Source organism: Pinus tabuliformis, chromosome 7, assembly GCF_031772625.1.
Source record: "Pinus tabuliformis cultivar Carrire ecotype Pingquan chromosome 7, CPIR1, whole genome shotgun sequence".
Lineage (NCBI taxonomy): Eukaryota > Viridiplantae > Streptophyta > Pinopsida > Pinales > Pinaceae > Pinus > Pinus tabuliformis.
Window position 1 is genome coordinate 852,456,510 of NC_142293.1, and position 18,358 is coordinate 852,474,867.

At 34.6% G+C, this 18,358-nt stretch overlaps 1 protein-coding gene across 4 annotated transcripts in view; it reads right to left on the reverse strand.

Moving 5' to 3' along the window:
- The window catches only part of DRIP2 (DREB2A-interacting protein 2), a 199,203-nt gene that overhangs the window by 132,939 nt on the left and 47,906 nt on the right, over positions 1-18,358 (reverse strand). Inside the window, exon 2 of one of the 4 annotated variants that reach the window (XM_089459022.1) lies at positions 1,350-1,432. The exons of 2 other annotated variants lie outside the window; for them this stretch is intronic. The gene's annotated coding sequence lies outside the window, so the exon portion shown is untranslated. Of the gene's footprint in view, positions 1-1,349; positions 1,433-4,689; positions 5,197-18,358 lie in introns of those variants that run through there. One more of the 4 variants, XM_089459021.1, reaches the window with a different exon arrangement.

Below are 18,358 nucleotides of genomic sequence, written 5' to 3' on the forward strand. Positions count from 1 at the left end.
AAAGACTTCAACTTCTTGCCAGATTTGGAAGAGTTCCAGGAACTGCACTAAGCATTCCAATGTTGGTGGTCATCCTTAAACCACCTCCTTATGCCAACATTTCAGAGAGCACATTCAGCGTAGTGCTGCCATGCATTTTTGCACATTTTGTATTACAACTCTCTTCTTGGACTCATACTTACCCCTTCGAATTAAGGGGGAGAATGTTGGACACCTAATCCTCTATGGGTTGGTGTGGAATGTGAACAGTCACCAGAGTCCGAGAGACCACTTGGTATTTGAAGACCAGGGGTCACAAGGAATTGTATTTATATGTGAATGCAACTCACGTTTATCCTACTCTTGCTGTCTTCTCCATGCGTGTTTAACATGACAAAAGGAAAGTTCCAAAACCTTGAAGGTTTGTTAACCATTCACAATACTCCGAAACTTTATTTCTGCCACACATGTTGCTTTTAACTCAGAAATGAGTAACATAGAGTTATTATGTTTTGAACAAAGGAACTCTTAACAAATCCGCAAACCATAGCATGTGGAGCTTATTTTTTCCCCAAGTTGTAACCAAGTAAAATATGAGGAAAACAAGGAAAATGCTAGCATGGAGAAAAAACACAAATCCCAATACAAATATCACACATATCATTTCTACAGGCAGCTACCATTTTCCATTCCTTTAGACAAGATTCTGAAATTACTTTCAGGTTGTGCAGTTCAATGCTATTTTAATCTGCTCCAAGTATATTATTTATAATAAAAAAAGTACTTTGCAGACATTAAAAATAGTTCTTCTAAACATAGCAAGGTACTACCGGGGGCATTTAATTAGGCTTCAGATAACAATGTTATCATAACATACATAGTGATAGGAAACAGATTACATGTATCGCATGATGACCAACATATAACATCATTTGAAGCCGGAAAACACAATCATCTGAAATGGCATGACAAGAGAAGCTGCTTACTATTTTGTTCAAGTACTTCAAGTTCAGATCAAATAGTATCATCAATGCCAACATTGAAGCCTGCAAACAGAATTTGGACTATATTCTGTGGAAACAATCATTTCACCAATCAAACCTTTAATATTATCTATCTGTAGTTAGATGGGTCCTCTCATGGAATGAAGGATTTTTCAGAAGAACTTTATTTAATATGTCAGACTCGAGAGACAACTAATTTATTTGCTACCACAGGAACCTAATAGTGATGACCACAAGAATTTTAATGATGGCACAAAGAGTATACAGTATAAATATATAGATGAGAGAAAAGTTCTGAAAACAGGTTTGTTATCTAAATGATATATCATATATACTATAGAACAAATAAATTTATTTCACACTAACCTTACAAATTGCTAAGACTTCAAGAAGAGAAGTTGTATGTGGGCTATCATGCTTCAAAATAATATCTCAGTAAGGCACCTGCTCTGCTTAGAAGTACCAATAGATAATAAATTTACATTTTATAGGAGTTAAAAATAAAATGGTATAAGTTTACTTTAAATTAATCCATTTTGATAAAACATTTCATGTTAGAATGCTTCACGAAAAAACCTTCAAAATCAATGTGATGATCCGAGAAAACTAAATACGAACAAAATTGAAAATGTAATTGGTTCCCAACCACCAAAGTTCTATGCATCGAATTCAGATTAAGAAAAAATAAGAGAGAACACAGGTACGGCAGAATACCTTCAGAGGCTTTGCATTCTACAATCACTCAAATTGGGACAAATGTTTACGTGTCACTCCAGTCTCACAAGATAAACTCCCATCTATGGCTTATGGCTTATTTAAAGTCATTTATGGTTAAAAATATCAATCATGGAAGATTTAGAAGAATATCTCCAAGATTTGATATATGACTACATTCCAGAACAAACTGACAAAGATGGCTTTGTCTGATTCAAGAATGGGTATGATTATGAAGCCATATTGCATATCACCTGACTTAAATTTGAGATAAATATAGAGAAAGAGAGAGTTATCCAACAACAGGAAAGATATGAACACCAATTAATTCAATCCCAGTTGCATAACTCATTTCTCCACAAACCTAGCAATCTAGGAATCAGTCAACCTGAGGAAATCTGAAATACACAACAAGCAGTGCAACAGATCAATTAGATCACAGTTACTCCACTCAATTTTGCACCAATTGTAAGTAGTCCACGAATTAACCAAGTGACCTATCCAATCAAAACAGCTAATGGGCAAACTGGGTTCAGCACAAAAGTGAGTGATAAATGCATAGGGCAGGGGTTTCAGCATATGACAAGATTACAATACCTGCAATAGCATATATATGAATAAGAAATGGAGACTTAATGTTGATAAACAGAAGACACCAACAGAAGTTTTCTACTTAAGGCATCATTAAGGAAAACCTACAGTCAAGACTCAAAACACAAACTATGTACAGGTACCAGATAAGGATAGCTACCAATTTACGAATATATGTAATATCTCATTACGAGTTGGGGAGCATGTGATTCCACGGGCATGACGTCTGCCTTAGATGATAATGAAAATCTCAGAGAAACAGCTACACTAAAGCACCATGAGAAGGCCTTTTGACCAGAGCTTGAGAAACAAATGTGTAAAATCTTCTTGTTTAGAGAGAAAGATGCAACATACCAGAATCATTCATTGATTAAACACTAAATGACAACAAAGTTGCTCAGTAGGGACATTTCATTGCCAGATCCTTCCCAATTTTACTAAAACATATATGAGAATTTTATTTGATACTTCTGTAGATGACTTCCAAAAAACATTATTGTATAATATTAACTACACATGTAAAGCAAAAGGAATTTCAGTGGCCTTTAGATGTAATAGAGACCTATCAAAGTCATATCAACATTTGAAAACTCTGAAAGTCCCCACTGTGTGATTCTTAAGCAGGGATTCAAGCTGAGTCCCGAGTTTTTGCTGTCATTTTACAAGGCAGATTGTCCTTCAGCAGATTCTGGAGTTTATGAGACGGTGCTACTACTTATTGTTAAAAATCTAAACAGTAAAGATCTTCGCACCACATCCAAAAGAGCATTTACTATGATCTAAACATTCCCAATAACAAGGTGCATATATAAATAGAACTGTTCCTTGGTCAGGTTGCTTCAAGTTCATCATTCCCCTTTGATTCATGGGTATATAATACAATAGCTTGCGAATATGCACCTTTCTAGAATTTAGGCCCTTGGTATAAGTCGACAACTTAGCTAAGACACTGCCAAAAACAGTGTGGTTGACATGGTTACTGTACATTGGTGAACACAGCAGGGTTGACACGGCTACTGTACATTGGTGTACACTAAACATCTGAGCTTAACGGATCCATCAGGCAAAGGGAATCTTCAAAATGACAGCAAATAATACAGACTAAGATGTACTCTATATAAGAAACACGCAAAGAAGCTGCTTGTGTTCCCATATCTTTGAAGATAGAACCAATTTGTATATTCGTTCTCAGCAGAAAAGATTTTAGAATCAAGCAACTGAAACCCACATACATTCCTTCTCGACACCCCCAAAACCCCCTTTTATTATTCCCAGCATATTAACATTAGTTTGCCCTACTGATCCTATGAAGGAGTTAGGACCTGTAGGCACGACATAGATAAAACCACCAAACTCAATTACAAGGCTGCAATCCTAAGTAGGATCACTAACGTAATATTGTCATGGGGAAAAACTCAAGCACCACTTCCCGCACAGTATTATCAGGTTCGCGATCCAACGCATGGTTATCTAGATAGAGCGTATCGGATACCGGGGAAGTGGCCCTAACGAAAGGGAAAACCAATTTCGGTGGCAGTGATAAGCATACGATCGTCCGAAATACGAATCATTTCACTCCATCAACTAATTCGCCTAAAGACTAGTCCGAATATTATTCAAAATGTGCATACTTGAATAAAGATTTCAAAATATCCGCAAAACGCGTACATTATGCAGACAAATACTATAATATGCACAGCGAGATTCAAATATTTTTATTTCAAACAAATATTGGAATTATCATCACTGAATCGAATTAAAATTTCTCAGGATGCCCGCTTCGTAGCACGTATGTTGCCAACCATACAAAATAACGTCGAAAAGCAGGAGTCTTCGGTATCGTGGACGTCGAAGCCCAGAGGTTAAAGGTCCGCCGAGACTAGAAACGTTCAATACCGAACCGCACAGCCGGATATTTATTGGTAAATCTCGGCATAGTCGTGCTCAGTTTCCCGACCAGCTGTGACATACTGAGAGCAAAATTTAACGTTATGAGATTTCTCATGCACAAGGATTGAGTCTCGACAAGGATTGAGTCTCGACAACCCAATCTCACGGACCTGCGGCTTCAGTTCGATAATCGGTAAAAATGCGTAACGCACAAAAATGAAAACCGAAAGGAAATCAACCGATTCTCGGTTTCTTCCCCCTGTTATTATAATCATACAATACTTGAATCTTCGAGAAAAATATCGTCAGTACAAAACAGACATTATCGATACAAACCTACAATAGAAGCGCAGACCAGAAAGATACAACCAAAGTAAATAATTTTATACCTTGGGCCTCTACTGAATCGACCCTGAGATCCGCAAGCAAATGACTTGAAGGATTTAAAGAATGGATTAACCGCTACATTTCCATGCACATTGGAGCCGACGTGGACAGGGTGACAACGTACCTGGTCTTTTGGGGAACTTCCTTCGTGCCTCTCTGATGGAAAATCGTGGCATCATACGCAATAGTTTGAATTCTCAGATTGCGGGTTCGAAACCCTCGGAGTTTGTATCCATTTATTCTTTCTCCAGCATTCGCTCTCTCAAGGGAGGGTTTGAATGAATCAACTGGCATCCAAATCAACGGCACACGGTGATTCGGAGGAGCGGAGGTCCGAGGGACGATGTTAAGAAACAAAAACGGCCGCCCGTCTTCTACATTAATAAAAGAGTTGGGAAATTATCGTGGGACGGAGGTGAGCTGAAGAAAGCAAAGATACGAAGATCGCCCAGCCTCCACCTTACCTGCGCTTGCTTGTCTTTATGATTTTAGTTTTGCCTTTATGGTTTAATCTTGTAGCTGAAGCATTAACCCCAACGCACCACATGCACATGCACTTTGTCAAAGATTCCAATTTGGCCTCTCTGGTTAACCATCCATGTTCACGTCTTGAATTTCAAAGCCGTGCCCTATATATATATATATAGTTCTAATATTGGATCCTTCATGTTGGAATATGATCGTGTTCGTCAAGGAGGGGGAACGTAAGAATAGCATCTTTGGTTTATTTGGAATAAGATTTCAAAGAATTTCTCTAATGTGGAGCGAGTAAAGTGCTTGTAGCACGTGGGTTTATTGAATTTAAGAGAATTAATTTTTTTAATTATTAAACTTATGTACAAAATTTAGGATAAAGTTACATTTTTTTAATGGACCCCTCCAAGGGCATGGGAGTGTGGTTTGTGGTCGGTGATTTTGTTCTAAAATATATGAATTTTATAACATAAAAGTTTGTGGCGAATGATATTGTTAAGTTTTATATGGAGATTTTTTTTTCATATTTTTATTCAAATTCTGTTATTTCTCCTCACTAATTAATTATTAAAATAATATAAATTAAATATAGTTTAGTGATGTATCATTTTTATTTTGAAAATTGGAAAAAAAAAAATATTTGAGCTATGATGTTTTAGAATTATATAAAAAATATCAAAAATTTATCAAATTATTATTATTTATTAATTTATGTAGTATGATGTTTTAGAATGTATTTTTGAAGTTTTCATGGCCTAAGTTTTTGACAATTAAGTTATGGTTTGACAACTAAATTATGGTTTCATAACTAAGTTATGATAGGTTTTCCCACTTGTGAAAAAAATATATATGTTTTTAACCATATGTCAAAAAAAATTCCTCTACAACATCAAAAATTTATCAAAATATTAATTATTTTAATTTTTATGTTATAATATTTATTAATTAAATTAATTATTTTGAAAAAATATCGTTATAGAATTAGATTTTATTAGAACATTTTGAAAATTATATTTAATATTTATAAATTTTAAGAAAAAGTAATTTATATAATATGTTATTAATATATATGTTTTCATTATTTATTTGTAATATTAATGATTTTTATAATATGCCCACGGGATATAGAATAGTTAGAAAATAGGTGCACTATTAAGGCACTCTTTGTATAATTATGAAAATGTCTATGGGATATAGAATAGTTAGAAAATGGGTGTACTATTAAGGCACTCCTTGTATAATAGTCACTAGTTGGAAACCTTGTGAGTGTCCCCCTTGTGTAACTCTCAACGAGAGGTTATAGTGGTAGCAATCAGAATCGACCACGTGTCACACAAGTAGAAGATCGACCAAGTTGTTGACTCCTCTAGTCACACAAAATAAAAAAAGTTCTTCACAACATGTTCGTTTATTTCCCTAGATCGAATGATTGATTGCAATGTGGCAAGCATGGGACAAATGGACACGGCCATGAGTGACACCACCATCACATCATCCCCATCCTCTCTTCTTTATAATGGATTTCTTTATAGACACTTTCAATAGCGTAACGGGAAATGAATCTCAGCTCTGAATCATGGCAAACTCCTTGGCAAGATTTAAATGTGTTTGTGCCTACCCTTCATAAGCTTCTTCATCACATGAGATAGTGATACCCTTGACATCATGAAACGATGCAACGCACACTCAAGCAATCTAGCATGTTTTTAACCCCCCATAATTTATTGTTCATTTTCATTATTTTCCATCTCCTGGCCCCATATCCCCCTTGTTCATTCATTTATTGTAACCATCCCCCTCATCCCCTCCATGTCTCCCTCTAGCCACACCCTATCCCTCAAACCCCTCTACCTCTCCATCGGCCTCTAGATTATTCCATACCCATGGACCCCATTGGTCATAGAGACATAGGAACCAAACATAGAGCCACATCCTTCCACATGGTCTCCAAACCCCCTTGCTAGTCCACAAGGAACTTGCGTGTTGAGCATGATGTTATAGCCACCCTAACTCAAATATGACCAAGTCACTATTCTGAATCATGACAGTAGGTGGGTACATTGGTTCTCCAAGCTTAGCAGCTCCGCCATCAAACTCCACCACAAAAATTTAAGAAGAGTTTCACAAATGAGTTCCTAACACATGTGCACCCTAAACAAAGGATACCAAGTTGTTTCGTGCCATAGTATTCTATTAGAGGGCCAAAACAATCGTTGCCTTGTGTACTGGAAGACCATCAAAAAACTAAGATGAAATCATTGACAAATTGAGGTGTTTGGAAGTGAACTTCAACATCATGTGCAAGATGTTCCATGGTTTGTGCTTCTAGGGCATAGATGATGAGACTGACAATAAAGACATTATGGCTTAGGGAAAAGTAGGTTCAGGGCATCCAAGCACCAGCCTCAACCCAATATTGATTGATGAAAAGCCCGCAAAAACACCTCCAAAACAAGGAAAAGCCAAAGTGTTTGAAGAGCGAGCTAATCCATCCCTCTAGCCTACCCCAAAAGACAAGGTGCCCTAATTCCCTTGCTAACTTCAACCCTCGGCCTTTTGCCATCTATTTTTAGTCTTTTTTGAATATATGCAAGTTATGTAGTCTTTGTTTTGCCAATGGCATACTCATAGTTCAAACAAGCTAAGACATGGTCTCAAATGGGTCTTTTACTAATTGGTAGCTAGGACTAACTTGGTTTCCTCTTATGGCACATCACACATAACTTGTTTGTAACATTTTTGTGTTTTATTAATATAAAAGTAGCTTAGAATTAACAACAACAAAACATGTATATTTGTTTTATTTAAAAAAAACAATAATGGATAGGGTTTATAATAAAAGGCAGAAAAACTAAAAAGGGAGGACAAAATATGAAGGTCAAAGCTACAATTTCCAAAAACAAAAATTGATCCAAGTTCTACACAAACGGGTTTGAAAATCCAAAAAATCATATTCTATATTTGCAAGAAAACAACTTTCCATGTCATTGTAGCAAACATATTAAAAAAAATAAGTACTTGGGCCCTAGAGGGCATCTCGAAGCTAACACTTCTTTCCAACATTCACAAGATGAGCCCTATTATTCTTCTCCTTGCCATCAACATCTTGCAAGCATTTCCTTATTTCCTTATTCCAAGTAAAATCCAAAGCAAACACTTGTTGCATCCCTTAAACCCACATTCAAAGCCCATTTATAGTGCCATATGATTTGTAAACCTCTGTAGAGGAGAGAAGGGAGATCTGATAACCAAACACAGTTGGAACTTAAATGCATGTTTATTCATGATTGGAACATTCACCAGGAAACTTTACTATTACTCTTCATATCAAACAATTTCCATGGGGCTAGGAGAAAAATAGACCCCTCATTTAAAAGATCATTTCCAAGGTTCAGCTCCACTCCCAAATTTGGTTGGTAATTTGCCATAAAGTTTTGAAATCAAACATGGAAGAACTCAAATCTGATCCAATATTTACTTTTGGTACAAAATCATATTCACTAAATGAGCTAGGAGGGTTTGGCAAGGAGGGGATTTACATTGTATTGCTTGAAGAACTATCGAAGAATCTTTCACCATTTTCTCTTTCCTCGTCTCTTCAGCTTTGAGAATTAGAATGTCTTTAAACAAGGTTAGAGCTTCTACGTCAATATTCAAAGCAATCTTATTCCAAATGCATAGGTTGTTTCTTGATTTCCTCTAGTGTTCTAAATGACTCTTGCCACACCTGCCAACCGTAGATCTTCATAACAAGTTAACTCACTAAAAACTATGGAGCTTCAAGTGAGCTTCCCTCTAATCTATTTCATCATAAAAACAAAAAGTTGAAACAAATTAATTGATTTTTTGATGATTTTTCTTAAATCTTATAACACAAAGTTGATTTCAATGGAGGGTAACCATCACCATACATTAAACAACTAATTTTTAAATTTTAATTAACAACCAGTATAGATCCATCTTAACCTCGAATCCATCAAGAGCCTAGATGAATCAAATCTCTTAAGGTGAAAACTTCTTTTAGAGTGCAAAATTTGAATAAACCTCGACAAATTTGATCCTCTAAATATATTGATATATGGCCACTGAGAGTGAGATAATTGATGTTTTGTACTATTTTTAATTAAACAAACCAAACATGTATATTCATTTTTTTATTATATGTGATATTTTTTTTATTTAAATATTTGTTTTAAAGGGACACGTGTCAACTCCAAGTTGAACACGGACATACTTACACAGCTCTCTCATATTGGGTTCTAGAATGAGCCTCGCGGCTCAATCATTAACAATAACAAATAATCATGAAAAATAAATTTGTCATATTTCAACCTTGATTCCATTGAATTTATGAAATTCACTTTATAATTAGGTAATGTGTGTGTGTGTGTGAACTTCTCCACCCACAGCACATAAAATAATGGGGCTAAAATGTATTGTTATGACAATCTTTATGTGAAGGTCACCTATTCAAAAACTTCATGGGTATAGCAAAAATAAAAATAATAATCATAACCTTCTACATTTTTTGTCTAAGATAATAAATCAACTTAACATCTTCTTAACTACTTCATTTGTGCAACCTTCACCCCAAAAACATAACCATTTATTTAAATAAATCAATACAAGTTATTAATATTTTATTAACTACTTTATTACTCATCTACTCTATGTTGAGAAATCTAGGGGTAGTTAGATTAGGGGATTTCTCTTACTTTAATAACTGCTTGTGATGTTCTTTTACTTAACTTAATGTACTTGATATTAGCTTATTATTTCACTTGATTATTATTGTGTTATGATTAGGGGATTTCTCTTACTTTAATAACTGCTTGTGATGTTCTTTTACTTAACTTAATGTACTTGATATTAGCTTATTATTTCACTTGATTATTATTGTGTTATTATCATCAAACAGCTACCAAACTATGAATATCAATGAGACAAGGGGACACAAAATGTAAGATGCTACCCAGGGCCAAAAACTCTTCTCTTGAGAGGAAAACCAACAAGAATGCTTTTTTCTTATAGAATGTTCAGATGACGAATTCCAAGACCTAAGACCCATGACAAAAACTCCTCTAAGACCAAGTCAAACCTCTCTTTTTAATCATCTTGTCTTCCACAAAGCCAATGTTGGTCAAACTTGCTCCAATGCTTCCAAATTTTGGCTTCACTTCAGAATTAGGCTTCTATTACAGGTCTGCACCCTTCGTCCTTCCTGCAGCAACTGATTTTCGCATGTGTGGATAGTTTAGGGTAGAATTAGGGTACTTTTCTCTTTCGCTTGGCTTGGTCTTTTCTCCTTAGAATTCTGGCTTGTAAGTATGCTCCTTTGACACTAATTTTCGGCTCCTTTTAGGGTCTGCAATTTATCACTTCAGAAACTCTAGTTGCAGCTCGCACGTGTGAGAGATATCGGCCCAAACACAAGCTTATAAACTTCGATTTTTCTTCCTTTGTTCTCCTTTCTGCTTCACTCCTTTTAGGTCTCCTTTTTAGTCCTTGATCAAACTTCTTCTTGCTTGAATGAATGTATTTTGATGAGGCCGAGTTCTCCTTATATGTAGGCTCTTTATGGAGGTCGAACAACCATTCATGAGGCTGACTTCACTTCTTGTAGGCCAACTTCTCTTATGTAGGCCGACTTGGTCTTGGAGGGAATCTTATGACACTATTTGAATTACAATAATTCTTTTGACATGATTCAATATGCCCTAATAGGGTCTTTACATATGACAATGACTTCTTTGACTTCTTGACTCAATGAAAAAAGCTAGAAGCACACAATGGGTGCTTGACCTATAAATAAAATGACCTTGAGCATGAAACCCATGCTACAAAAATCATAATAAAAAATATATATTTTTCTCTTTACATCAAATAAAATCATGATTACATTAGGCATTATGAAGACTAAACCTAGTTACACTTTTCAACGCTCCCTCTTAACTAGGGAGGAATTCATGATCCATACAAAGTACTTGGACATTCTCATACTAAAGAATTCTCATAAGAAGAGTCGAATTGGTAAGCCATCTCATAAGTTATTTATTCATCTTATATCAGTGCATCTCATCATATCAACCAGCATAGCAAAGCCTTGACTAACATATCCATCTCTCCACAAGAATAGAGCACAATGTTGGGGAGACAATAACTAATGGACACCTTCATCATTGTCTCTCAAGGCACATACCTCATTTGGATGTTCACAAGGTATGTCCTTCTAGGACCATTCCCATCTTGGATTAACACATCCTCATGGAATTTCCTCTTCGACTACTCTTACCTATTGGATGCCCTACCTCATCCTCAAAGAGTATCAGAATCAATCTTAGATGCTTACCCAATCCTCCATTCTTTCTTCATAACATGAAGACAAGAATGATGTGTCTATCTCTCCCTCTCAACTAGGGAGGATCTACTCATTCCTATAAAAGGAATATACCCAAGCTCCCTCTTAACAAGGGACTTGTTACCAACATCAACTCTCTTCGGTGGAGATCATGGTACTGCCAGCTCCCTGTAGGGATCCCTCTTTCGGCATCATGTCATGAACTTCAATTTCTTCATCATGGAGCCTTCTTCTTCTTTGTAGGGCATCGGCCATCTTCTTCATCACTTCCCTTCAACAAAACATCATGTTGAACCAATATTCATGTCATCCTTCTCTTCATCGGAAAGTGATCTTCTAGTCATCATCTGGCTATCCTTCATGCAGCTACCTCTTCTAAGCCATGTTTCTTCCAAGATCTTCCATCCAATCTCATGAGTACTAGTTGTAGGTGACTTGTATAACTCTCTTTTGGTAGCCCTATTTCAACCCAACCAGATGCTTTCTCAAAAGAATCAAAATGAACATTAAATCAAAGTTACCTTTTTATGATGGTCTTTCGTCATGACATCAACTTTTAGCAACATCATGTACATGTATGAATCCATCTCCAAGACATACATTACCAGGGTTCTCCTTCTCCAACGTACATATCAAGGCCTTCATATCTCCATGGAGATATCAAATCTTATCCTTCTAGTTATCAGATGTTCAACACTTATCTTATCTTACATGATTGTAGATGCATCTTCTCACAAAAACTTATTTCACCTTTCTTCACATATTGCTTCCTCAGGATCTTCTATACATAGTTCATTTATTATAGGAACCATGATTACCAATCAACTCTTTTTTCTCCATGAGGTCTTATTATGTTGATTTCATCTTGTCAATATGTAAAAGAGTTCAAGGCACATTGTCTACATGCTTTCATGCATCATTTTAATGAAAGAGTTTCTTCTTCTTTCATCATGCTCATAAGATAGAGCATTTTAACCCATATTATATGCAACCATATAATGACATGACTTTATTTATCTATTACTAAATGAATACATACTTCTTCCTTCATGTGATCATATAGACTTCCTTTGGCAGCTTCTTTTCCTTGCTTGAATATGTAAGTACTTCAATCAACTTAACATGCTGCACTCCTTTGTCACCCTACCTTCATCCTTCTAACCAGTGGATTCCACACAAGGTGGAATGTAGAGACATTTGCTTATTCTAAGTAGAGGTGAACCTTCTAGTAAAGATTCTAGTGGAGGATCTTGATGATCCTAATTCTGCAAATGCTTCCTTTTAATGAAGATGATGTGTGATGATCTCTTTATCTTCTATCTTGCTAGATGACTTTCTTCAACCATATACATTGTTATTACTTCCTTTCTTTCTTTGCTACAATGCATCCTATCATTCTGGAGATGCTTCTCACTTTGACTTGCTAACTTCTATGCATAATAGGCTAAGTCAGTGAGATACCTTCTAATAGTGGATGTTTATCACTTCTTCCTTCTTTGACTTCTTATTTTCTGGTTCTTCCACTTCTTCGGTGACATAGGCTTCATTTCTTTGCCTTCTCTTCTTGTTGTCCTTCTTGAGTTTAGGACAATTTCTTTTGAAATGCCCATTTTCATTACACTCATAACATTGGATCTTTGACATATCGATTTTCTTTTGAAACTTCTTTTGAAGCTCAAACTTCCCAAATTTCCCCTTCTTTCTTGTTGATGTTGCATATGCTTGTGTTTTGTGTATTTGATCCAACATCGTTTTTTGCCTTTAATCTGGATTCTTCAATCTTACATAATGACCACAGATCGTTGAATGGAGTGGTTTCCTTCATCCCATAGATGCTTAGCACAAATTTGTCGCATTCATGAGGTAGTGCATTGAGCACAATGGTGATCATTTCTCGATCAGACATTGCTTCACCAAGTTCTTGTAATTGGTCTTTAATTTGAGATACCTTCATGAAATATGAAGTTATTCTTTCTTCCCTTGAGACTTTCATCTTGTATAGTTTTGTTCTGAAAGATATGATTTCTCCTACATTGCTCATAGAAAACAACTCCACCAATTTGTCATAGATCTCTTTCGTTGCCTTCAACTTTGCAACATAAGGGATGAGAGAATCCTTGATTGATTCTATGAGGATCCTTTGTGCCCTTATTCTCCTTTCATGTACATTGATAATGCTTGAGATTGCTCTTGAGATGATTTGGTGATGGAGCCTTTTGCATATTTAATAACTTCATTCTCCATAATAATTAAATCAATTCTCTTCTTCCATGCAAGGTAGTTCGAGGTCCCAACCAATTTATTGTTCTCCTTGCAACATGAAATCATTTGGTTTGTAGATTGAGACATAAAGTGTAAAGTACTTACTTTTCAAATGAAGATACCTCCTTTAATGATGATATCTTCAACTTGATGTCTTCTTGACAATGATGACTTCTACTACTCTTTTGATGTTGACAACTGAAGATGCCTTCTTAATGATGATTGTCTTCTTGATGACCTTATCTTCTTCCTTGAGATGTGATCCTTTCTTTAATGAGAGGGAGATCACCTGGATTTCTTTGATGATGATGGCAATACTTCTTCTTCCCTCCTTTGGATGATAATGCAGAATGTGCAGACTTCCCAAGGTGCTTCAAATGTAGAGTCCTTATTTCTTTGAGTGGAGGCAGGTCTTTGAGGTCTTCTTCTTCTTCCACAAATTGTGATGATGTGATCCTCAAGATGTGATGGGTACTCCTCCTTGATGCTCTTTGCTTTCTTTTATGGTTTGATGTCCTTGATGCTTCTTTTTATGCTTGGCCCTTAGTGTATCCTCCTTCAATTGGATGATCTCCAAGCTGCCTTTCCTTGATGTAGTCACCTTAGTTCTAATACCATGTTGAGAAATATAGGGCCAACTAAATTAGGTGATTTCTCTTACTTTGATAACTGCTTGTGATGTTCTTTCACTTAACTTCATGTACCTGATATTAGCTTCTTATTTCACTTGATTATTATTGTGTTCTTATCATCAAACAACTACCAAACTATGAAGATCAATGAGACAAGACTCAAGAGGACACAAAATGTAGGTTTCTAGCCAAAGCCAAAGACAAAACCTCTCCTCTTGAGAGGAAAACCCACAAGAACTCTTCACTTCTTATAGAATGTTCAGATGACGAATTCCAAGACCTAAGACCCTTGACAAAAACTCCTCCAAGACCAAGTCAAATCTCTCTTTTTTATCGGCTTATCTTCCACAAAGTCAACGTTGGTCAAACCTGCTTCAATGCTTCCAAATTTTTGCTTCACTTCCAAATTCGGCTTTTGTTACAGGTTTGTAACTTGCATCCTTCCTGCAGTAGTTGATTTATGCATGCGTGGACAGTTTATGGAAGAATTAGGGTGCTTTTCTTATTCGCTTGGCTTGGTCTTTCCTCCTTAGAATTTCAGCTTATAAGTATGCCCCTTTGAAACTAGTTTTCAGCTCCTTTTAAGGTCTGCAATTTATCACTTCAGAAACCCTAGCTGTAGCTCGCACGTGTGAGAGATATAGTCCCAAAAATAGGCTTATAAACTTCGACTTTTTCTTCATTTGTTCTCCTTTCTTCTTCGCTCCTTTTAGGTCTCCTATTTAAGTCCTTGATCAAACTTCTTCTTGCTTGAATGAATGTAGTTTGATGAGGTCGAGTTCTCCTTATATATGGGCTCTTTATGGAGGTCGAATAACCATTCATGTTGACTTCACTGCTTGTAGGCCGACCTAGTCTTGGAGGGAATCTTATGACACTATTTGACTTACAATAATTCCTTTGACATGATACAATTTGCCCTAATAGGGTATTTAGATATGACAATGACTTCTTTGACTTCTTGACTCAATGACAAAACCTAGAAGCACACAATGGGTGCTTGACCTATAAATAAAATTACCTTGAGCATGAAACCCATGCTACAAATATAATAATAATAAAAAACATTTTTCTCTTTACATCGAATAAAATCATGATTACATTAAACATTATGAAGACTAAACCTAGTTACACATTTCAACACTCTAAACACTTTATTCTCTTTGAAACTTATTAAGGTCTTTTTAATTATTACTTGAATAACAAGTGTTACAATGCAGCATTTAAGTGGAAATTATGCTTTCATAAAAACAAATTGATATATGAAATGGAAAAATTAATTGCTAAGGACTTGCATAAATTTTTGTGGGTAGTAACCCTTAGTAAGTCTGCACATTTGCATTTTTACTCCTACTTATTAAAGTTTTAAAGAACACATAAATAATGATGTGTAGTAACTCTTGGTAAGTATATTTATTTACAACTTGTTCATTTCTATTTTTTATGCAAATACTTGCTCAAATTATGGTGGACATTAACTAATGGTTATTTACTAAGTATGAACTATTTTCAAATATTTTAATTTTGGTTGGTTTTCCTATGAAGCTTAGCAATGAAAAATCACTAAGACCTTAAGTTATGGTTTGACTAAGTGTTTGAAAAATAAATTTTGCAATAATAATGAAAAGTAAATATTGGTTTTTCAAAATTAAACATTATAAATTGCATTAGTCAATGTTAAACTAATAGTGGTCAACAAAGAAATCAAAGGTTAATAATAATAATAATTTAGTTTTAAAATCATAATCAAGTTAAGTTTGAAATCCTCTTATTTATAGAAAAAAATCTTCATCTATATAATAATTTTTGTACTAAAAATTACAAAAATTTACATATTCTAACCCTTACATTTTTTTATTTTTCATTTTTAAAATTATATGTATTATTTTCTATGGAAAGAATGAATGAAATCTTCCCCTCCCAAATTCAATTCTTACCAATAATATAATTAACTTTTATAAATGAAATATATATATTCCTAAAATAAAATATAAAACATATTTTATAATTATAATTATTTTTTATATATTTTATAATATATAATTTTAAAATTAATAATAATTAAAATTAAAATTAAAAATCACCCAATAATATAATTAACTTTTATAAATGAAATATATATATTCCTAAAATAAAATACAAAACATATTTTATAATTATAATTGTTTTTTATATATTTTATAATATATAATTTTAAAATTGCCCATGAGGTTTTGGATTGATGGTGAATGGGTGCGCTGTTAAGGCACTCCTTGCGATAGGTCACCGGTTCAAATCCCCCGTGGGTACTTAGGTTAGTCTTAACTAAAAAAAATTAATAATAATTAAAATTAAAATTAAAAATAAAAATATGTATTTGTATTTGTTTATAACACTTGAGTCATTAATATTATTAAATATTTAATTTCCTTTCCTATACTTCTTTACCTACTAAAAGGAAAAAAACAGTGATGATTAAATAAAAGGACACCACCAACGAAAGGAAACTTACATGGAGTTGTCATATACACACAAGCATCACAATAAAGAGCATACCTTCGCTAGTGGACACATATATATATATATACACACGCTAACCTGGTTTAAATCGTGGTGAAAACAAAAAGTCAACTTAAGATTGTTTTTACAAGTGTACCTAGATAGAATTAGGTAGAATTGAGGTAATATAATATATATAAAATAATTAATCTAATTTAAATTGAGGTGAAAGTTTCACATGTGTACAAAAAGTCAATATTTTATAGGCAATACCCATATGGAATATTATTCAATCGTACTTGTAACGGGCACCAAATTAACTTATTCATGAAAGACAAAGACGAGGAAACGAGTCAATTTATCGCATCTTTTTAAGGAAATTTACGTTCGCTTAATTTGTTGGAGTAATTTAGATGAGATCCAAAATTAAATCTAGTCACTGTTACTATAACACCAACATTATATATTCAACATCTTAAGCTAGATATACCAGGGATTTATGACTCAACAAGAGTCAAAACTCCATATGGGTGAGGGAGCTTACTCTTTAAGCCTTATCATAATAGACCAAATGGATTTGAATGCATGTGGGGAAGGAATATCATCGCAGTTTGCCAACCACTTGGTCATCTGTGAGCAATTTTAATATCAATTTTAACATTAATTGTAACATTAATGTTACAAAGATATACAATCACCATTAATTTCATTGTTTATGTGTATCCAAACAATTTATGAACCCTAAAGGTTTTGCAAAACACAGTTTGAGATGTTTGTCAATGCACAATAGATATAAGCATAATCTTAGTGGAATGCACATCTTTTTGAGGATATTTATGTTGGCCTAATTGTCTTTTCATGCTCTTTATTTTCTATTCAATCAAATTGATGTTTGGGGTTTTTTAATACTTTTAGAAGCTATGTGTGTAGTTTTATTATTTTATGTAGTCTTTTTGTGGGAAGACAGAGTGATTGGCACAATAAGATGTTACTCTATCCACCCAATTTCAAATCTCACAAGGGAAAATCTTTGGCCATCCACCCAATTTCAAATCTCACAATGGAACATCTTTGACCTGTTGTGACAAGTCTCAAGGTGTGGAGACTCGTCCACCCAATTTCAAATCTCGCAATGGAACAACTTTGGCTTGTTGTGACAAGTCTCAAAGGGCAGGGTCCCCCACTTTTGTGGAGACGACTCTTGCTAAAATCATAAATCCCAAGAATATCCTGCTTACAAATTGTTGGATATATTCTTAATGTTAAAGTAACCGTCACTAAATTTGATTTAGACCGCAAATTACTCCAATAAATTATTAATTCGCTCCAGTAAAAAAAATAATAAAATTAAATATAGCATATTAAATTTCATTGATGGGAACCCAAACGATTTATGAACCCTAAAGTTTTTGCAAAGGATGGCTTGTGACCCTTCACGTCGATGCACAATAGAGACAAGTGCAATCTTTGGCTTTACCAAAGAGTGTTTTCGTAAGATGTGAAGCATTTGTTTCATCAAAATATCCCATGTTGAACAAACCGTCATTGTTTATGGAACCCAAACGATTTATGAACCCTAAAGTTTTTGC